Source organism: Solenopsis invicta, chromosome 11 (genome assembly GCF_016802725.1).
Source record: "Solenopsis invicta isolate M01_SB chromosome 11, UNIL_Sinv_3.0, whole genome shotgun sequence".
Taxonomy (NCBI): Eukaryota; Metazoa; Arthropoda; class Insecta; order Hymenoptera; family Formicidae; genus Solenopsis; species Solenopsis invicta.
In genome coordinates, this window is record NC_052674.1 from 15,266,969 (window position 1) to 15,274,865 (window position 7,897).

General features: G+C 36.0%; 1 pseudogene; it reads right to left on the reverse strand.

The window, feature by feature from the left end:
• Positions 1–3,074: 3,074 nt before the first annotated feature.
• Positions 3,075–3,449, reverse strand: LOC113005622 (annotated as a pseudogene).
• Positions 3,450–7,897: the final 4,448 nt, after the last annotated feature.

Genomic DNA, 7,897 nt, shown 5'->3' on the forward strand with positions numbered 1-7,897 from the left:
GTTGTGTAACATAAACACATATCCAGATGTTGACCTCCTTGCCACTAGATCTCCTGCATAGTCGGAATCACAGTATCCAACTAATTTATCTTCTGTCTTTCTTTTATAGTACAAAGAAAAACCAATTGTTCTCTTGAGATATTTCATTACATGTTTGATTGCTCTCCAGTGTACTTCCGACGGGATATTCAAAAATCTTGCAAGAGTATTCACAGCGTAAGATATGTCTGGTCTCGATATCTACGCAATATAGTTTAAGCTCCCCACTGCTTCTCGATAAGGAAATCTTTTTCCAATGATATCCTCTTCATTCTTCTGTTCCATTAATTTGACAGAACTATCCATCGGTGACGTTACTGGTTTACAATCTTGCATCCCAAACCGGCATAAAGTTCGAGATATGTATCCTTGCTGATTGACGTAAATAGCCTTCATTTCTTGATCACGTTTGATCTCCATGCCAACATAGCATAATGGTTCATGACGAGTAATTTCAAATCTTCTTCTAAGTGAGGAAATAAAATCCTTCAGCAATTTATTGTTTTTACAAACTATGAGTCCATCACGATGAGTTTCATCATTGTACCCTTCTGGTTGTTCCATATATATCTTTTCTTCAAGTGGACCATTAAGAAAAGCCGTTTTTATATCAAACTGCATCATTTTCATATCGTATTTAGCAACTATTGCCAGAACAATTCTCACTGATTCATATCTAACTACAGGTGAGAATGTTTCAAAATAGTCTACTCCTTTAGTTTGATTGAAACCTCGAGCCACAAGTCTCGCTTTATATTGTTCAATTGTTCCATCTGCTTTTACTTGGATTTAAAAACCCATCTGCACGAGACTGTAGATCGATCCTTTGGCAATTCTTCTAGCTTTCATACTTGATTTTTGATGACATCATTTCTTTATCCATTGCTTTCTTCCAAAGGTGTGCATCTTCCCTAGAAATTGCATCTTCATATGATGTTGGATCCATCGACACTTTCATTGCAGTTATGCATGCTAATTTGTTTGATCTGCTTCTTAGTTCTCTATCAGTTGAGGGAACTGGCTTCTGAAAATTCTTTGAACCAACTGGTCGTCTTCTTTTTCTCATTTTCAGCAAATCTTTATTTGTATTATCTAACGCTTCTTCATAATCGTTACACTTACTTCCTCCTTATATAAATTATCTATCGTTTCTTCAGAATCATCCTTCTTTTCTTTCTCGTCACTTCCTGAACTTGAGGGCTCAATAAGCGGTTCTTCAAAGTTTTCTACTTGCTTGTCGAACGGTAAAGGAAATAATACTTGATTATTTTCATCTGATGAATCTTGAATTATAACATCAAAAACTCTTTCCACAACTTTCTTTGTTGAATCAAAAACTCGATAAATTTTATCAGTTAATCGATCCAACAAACACAGTCTTTCTTGACTGTGGATCCATTTTTCGTCTCATTGTGTCAGAAACACGTACAAAAGCTTTTGCACCAAAAATTTGAAGATGAGAGACGGTTTCTTACCATACCATTCATAATATGGTGTTGTATTCATGATTCTTCGATTTGGAATTCGATTTCTAAGATAAGTTGCCGTACCAATGGCTTCCGTCCAGAGAAGGTGACAATCCGTTCTTGACAAATCCGTATTAAATAGTAAAGATCGAGCAGTATCACACAAGGTCCTATTTTCTCGTTCTGCCTTTCTATTACATTGTTTGACATTAGGTGGTGATAATTCGTGAATAATGTTTCTGGACTTTAGAACTTTTTTTACATTTTCATTTACATATTCCGTTCCATTGTCCGTTCTTAAAGAAATTGCCTTTCTTCCTGTTTCTCTTTCCGCATCAATGAAAAACTGCTTCAATATGTTTGATACTTCATCTTTCGTTTTTAAAAAGAAAACTCCGATAGCCAGATGCTTCATCCTTCATTGTTAGAAAGTATTTGCATTTATTCCACAACATTATTCCTATATGGCAGACATCAGAATGAAAACGCTCACCAGGCAAACAATTTCGTTTTTCTTTAGTATGATGTTGATTAATTGTTTGCTTACCAAAATAACATGAGTCGTAATTATCTCGCTTTGTGAAAATTACTTCAAGACCATCTGTCAAATTATTTTTGAACATTGCTCGTATCGTTTTGTCACTCACGTATCCTAGTCGTTGATGCCATAATCCTATTGAGTGTGCTGCTTTTGCATGAAACGATGGTGGTTTGACTCAAATGTAGGGAACGTATTGATTTCCAATTCTTTTTCTTCCTAGAATTGTTTCTCGTCCATCTTTTAATCGCATGAGCCCATTTCCGTGACAGAAACTATATCCTTTTGCCATTTCCATAAATGTTGTCGAAAATAATTCACTGCTCATATCTTCTGCATAATATACGTTTTACCATATTCGTTTAATCCATGTCTTACCATCAACTGACTTTTCAATAGTGATATTACCTATATGGGTTGCTTGTAGAGTTTTACCATTTGCGACACTTTATACTAATGGTGTATTCAATTTACGTAGTGACGAAAACCATTCTATGTTTCTTGTTAGATGTATACTTGCACCTAAGTCTGCAATAATTTTATTATCATCGTTTACCTTGAAGACTGATGACGCTGAAAGACCAATTTCATTCTGTTGACTCTTTGACTCCTTTTTTTCTTCAGACGATTCCTGTTTTTCCACTTTTGACCAACAGTCCTTCTTCATGTGACCGATCTTACCACATTTATGGCATTTACCTGGGAATCTCTTGTTTGTTGTCTTCTTCGATTGACGGTTCGTTGACTTTGCTCGGATTTTGAATGCTTCATGTGTGCTTCACGTATCATCTGAACGTTCAGTAATGCTTCTCTCTGCATTTGTAAGTTTCTCTAGAAGAGATTCCAAAAATGTATCTTCTGATAAAAGTGACCAGGTTGTGACAAAGTTATCAAATTCTTTTGGTAGACATCCAAGAATTTTTGCCATTAATAATTTTTCATTAAAATTTCTACCAAAATCTTCTGACTCTAATGCTACGATTCGACGAATGATTACTTTAAGTCCGGCTACGAATGTACCAACCGTACTGTCTGACTTCCATGAGTAGACGAAGAATTCATGCAACAATTCTAACAAAACATTTAATGTTTTTAGATCATAGACGGCTTTGATTCTCTTCAAAATATTTTCTGAAGATTCGCAATCACATACCTAGTCGAAGGTTGTATCATCTAACGTTGACCGAACGCGCTTTACTGTCTTTGGCTTTCCAGTCCTCTATTTCCTTTTTATTTTTAACAATGCCTGCTTCACTTACTTCTTGCGGTTGATCCATATTACCACTGGCAATTTCCCATATCCGATGACTTTCGAGAGCGTCTCGAATCTCAATCTTCCAGCGGCTGTACGTTGTCTTCGAAAGTTTTGTCACTCAAATATCTCGACTAAAGATTTCATCAGCCATCGTTCCTTATTGTGATTCCTATTGCTTGAGAACTAATATCTTCTTAGCAACACACAACTTTTTGTCCGTTGTCTTTCCTAACCTCAAAATAACCACGTACCGACTCGACGTGCATTAAGTCTCATAATCTGTTGAAAAGTCTATTCATTTATTAGAGTACAGTCAAAACGTGTAGTTAGCACAAAGAACATTGAAGTAAAAATAGAACGGATGCAAAAGAAACAGTTATTATATAGACAACACGGCACAAGCTTTCTTTCTGTAAGCGTCCAGAAGTAAGGGAGAGTAAGTAATGTTTTTGGCGCGCGACAGAGTCACAAAAAGTCAAGCATTCATAAAGTACACGCAACCTCTTTGCGTTGCCAACTACACACATTTATGGAAACATCTTGAACACGTAAAGTTCCAACAAAAATATAAAATAATATAGTTTTCATTACATTTTTTATCAAGGTATTAACTTCTAATATATTTTAATTAATAATCCATTCGACACATGAATTCTGGATAAGCTTGATAGCGGCACGACATTTTCACGTCACTGGAGGACTTGGACCGTCGATCTGTTATGTACGTTCAGTCATTAGCAATAATAAAAAGCCTCCTTATTTCTTGACTTTGCGGATTGTAGAATATGCAACAATCTACGTGTTATATTTATGTCTCAGGTCATACTTAAGATTCTAATTAATTAAGATGACTGATGAAAGAATTGTATATACATTTTTACATAATATTGGGTGTTTTTCATTTTGTGATACAAATCGACACAAACGTATTATGTCTTTGTTACTCATTAAATATTTAAAAAGAATAAAATAATGCTTATATGCAATTTGTATCAATTTGTGTCATTAAATGGAAAACACCCATTAATCATCATAATTACGTCTGAATTTGTGTATTTAAGTGTATATCGTATATAATTATACGTATATAATTATACATATATAATTATACATATAAATATGCATACATAAATTTAATTATAGCAATATAAATTGATAGAGCTATATGACAACCGTGATTCAATCTGTATAAATAAATAAATATTTTATAGATAATCCCTCATCGCTGTACTTAGCTTCAATCATCGACCAAAAAGGAAAGAGAACTTCTTCAAAAATCTCTGTAAGAACAAAAATCAAACTCACTCCTAAGTCTTGTCGCCTATATACGAGGTGTGATCAAAAAGTAAGGTGACTTTTTGAATTTCGCGCGCTCTGTACACTCTAATTTCAAAATTTTTTTTTTGTGTTGGTACACTCGTCACGATCATATGTTCACAGTTTTGACTATATAGCATGTGTTGTTTTTATGTGAGAGGCATAAAGATTGGACTCGTGTTTGCGTGCTCGGCAATTTTTTGCTGTTGAAAATAATGGAGCAGAGAGTTTGTATTAATTTTTGTGTAAAAAATGGTATTACGTGTTCAAAAACTCTTGAAATGTTGACAGTGGCGTACGGTGAGTCGACTTTGAGCAAAAAAAATGTTTATAAATGGTATAAGTTATTCCAAGAGGGCCGAGAAAATTTTAACGATGAACCTTGCTCTGGACGCCCCAGCACGTCAAAAACCGACGAAAATGTTCAGGAAGTGAAAGAAATTGTGTTGAAAAATCGTCGAATCACGATTAGAGAAATAGCTGATGATCTTAACATATCGTTTGGCTCATGCCAATCAATTTTAACGGATGTTTTGGGTATGACACGTGTGTCAGCGAAATTCGTTCCAAAACTGCTTAATTTTGATCAGAAGCAGCGTCGCATGAACATCGCCCAAGACATGTTGAACGACGTCAATGATGATCCTGATCTGCTCATAAGGGTTATAACTGGTGACAAAACATTTTCCTCTTCCCAAAATTGAAAAGGCCTATGAAAGGACGAAAATTTGCGACGATTGAGGAGATTAAGGCTGCATCGCTGGAGGAGCTCAAGGCAATACCCAAAAGTGCATTTCAGAAATGTTTTGACGACTGGAAAAAGCGCTGGCACAAATGCATTGTATCAGAGGGGGATTATTTTGAAGGGGATAACAAAATTTTGGATGAATAAATGAATATTTTTTTATAAAAATGAAAAGTCACTTTACTTTTTGATCACACCTCGTACACAAAAGAAGACTATTTTATCTCTGCAAAGTAAAGTGAACCGTTTAAAAAGAAAACTTAAAGCAATGTCAAAATCGTGTAAAAAAGCTAAAATCAGAGAATTAATAGACGATGTTTCTTCTTTTCTATTAAAACCAGCCCAAATACTGTTTTCGTCCCAATTATTGCTCACTAAACATTCCAAAAACAATAGACGGTACTCCGACAAATTGACAAATATAGTTTTGTCTATATATTTCCAATCGCCAAAAACCTATCGATTATTACAAAAGATATTAATTTTACCTTTGGAAAGATGTCTTTGAAAGTATCAAAAGGTGTTTCCAATATATCTCGGGTGGAATAAAATAGTTTTTTGACGAATTCAGTAACTTTAAGAATAGGCCTTTGAAAGACAGAGTAGTATCCGTTTTATTCGATGAAATTAGCCTCTCTTCCAAAATTCATTATGATCCAAATAAAGATCAATTTAATGGAGTTGCGGATGATGGAACCAATAGGCAACCACAAGTAGTAACATCAGAATTAGTTGCAATGGTTACTTGAATTAATAAGACTATGAAACAAGTAGTTGGGTATTGGTTCTTAAACAGCACAGGAAATTCCGATAGAACACATGAAATTGTTGACTCTACAGTTGATAAACTCTTTGATGCAGGTTTAATTGTCAAAAGCATTATTTGTGATCAAGGGCCACAAAATCAAGGATTGATTAAGAAATTTAATATTTTTGAAAACAGAACATGTTTTGAAAAATTTGGTTATAAAATCTTTCTGATCTTTGATCGTCCGTATTTGACCAAATTGCTTTGAAATAATATAATGACTAAAACGTTGAAATATGTAGATGGTTATGCGTACTGGGCAACAATTCAAAAAATTGTTAACTTATCAAAACAGTATCCGCTCCGTTTGATTTCGAGAATAACAGAAAATCACGTAAAATTAACGCATTTTTCAAAAATAAATGTTAGGTTGGCTGCTCAAATCTTTTCACAATCTATGCACACAGCCATGCTTGTACACATGACAATGTAACCCGAGAAATTTCCTAAAAATAATCGGACGTCGTAATTTATTTTAGACATGGATATGCTATTTAATACATTAAATTCTTTAGTTAAAAAAGAAACTTTCCCTAATAAATTGAATTACGCAATTTCGCAAACTTCTCCACACAAACAGTTTATTTTCAAAACTTTACAGAAATTAGAAAAAGCGGCATTTGAATCCAAAAAGCAACCACCATGTTTAAAAGGAATCCGTATAACAATGCGAGCAATATTAGAATTATTTGCAAATTTGGATCAAAATTACGGCGTTCATGAATTGTGTACTCGAAGATTAAATCAAGATCCGTTAAAAAATTTGTAACCGTACGCGGTTTCGGTGCGACGGTGCGAGAATTTCGGGATCAGTTCGGATAAGGCTTGTCGGTTGGTCAGGTGTTCAAAATGATTATACCCAGTATTTAAGATAGAAAGAAACAGAAAATGATTTATTTAGTAAATAAATGGTAGTTGACAAAATAATAAAGCGTGATATAAAAGAGTTCGGTATGTTAACAGAAAAGAGAGCGGTTCGAAGGTATCCAAACAATGATTACTAATCCGATCGTAAGCGGAATGATGCGCAACGGAGTTACTTAGAGATAACGCGCGAACGGAAACTAAAGACGCGTGCACAATCGGCAACAATAGTTTGCATATAAAATCAAACAAAAAAAACTTATTCAAATGCTTAGGCTAGAATAATTCGCGGTGGAATACTGATCGGTAGGTTACGCGGGCCTGTGACCCGTACGGTCGAGGAAATCGCGGAACGTAGCGTGTTTGTCGCAATTGCGTGCGCGTAAGTAGAAAGTGCGAGCGCGGTACGCGGACGGTCGACTGATCTCCGCGATTCTCCCGAGCGCGCCCTTATGCAAAAGGGCGTGGGTGCCCTGCCGATTTTTAAGGTTTCAAAGGCGACCTGGGTTCCTGGCGTCGAGGTACTCGAGGATGACGGTGATTGATCGAGAATGTTCGGCCGGTGAAAGCGACGAGGATACTCGTCGAGGATCTCGGACGTGATTGGTCGAGAATGCTTGGCCGGTGATAACGACGAGAATGCTCGTAGAGGAGCTCGGAGTTGGCTGGTCGAGAATGCTCTGCCGAGGATGACGACGGGAATGCCCGTCGAAAAACTAGGAAGCGACGAGAATGCTCGTTTTCGGGGAGCGATCGAGAATGCTCGGTCGCCGGACAGGTCGGAGAGTCGGACGGATCTGAATTATGCGTTCCTATTGCCGGTTTATATATCCAAACGCGCCGTTGGGTAAATCAATAAAAAATG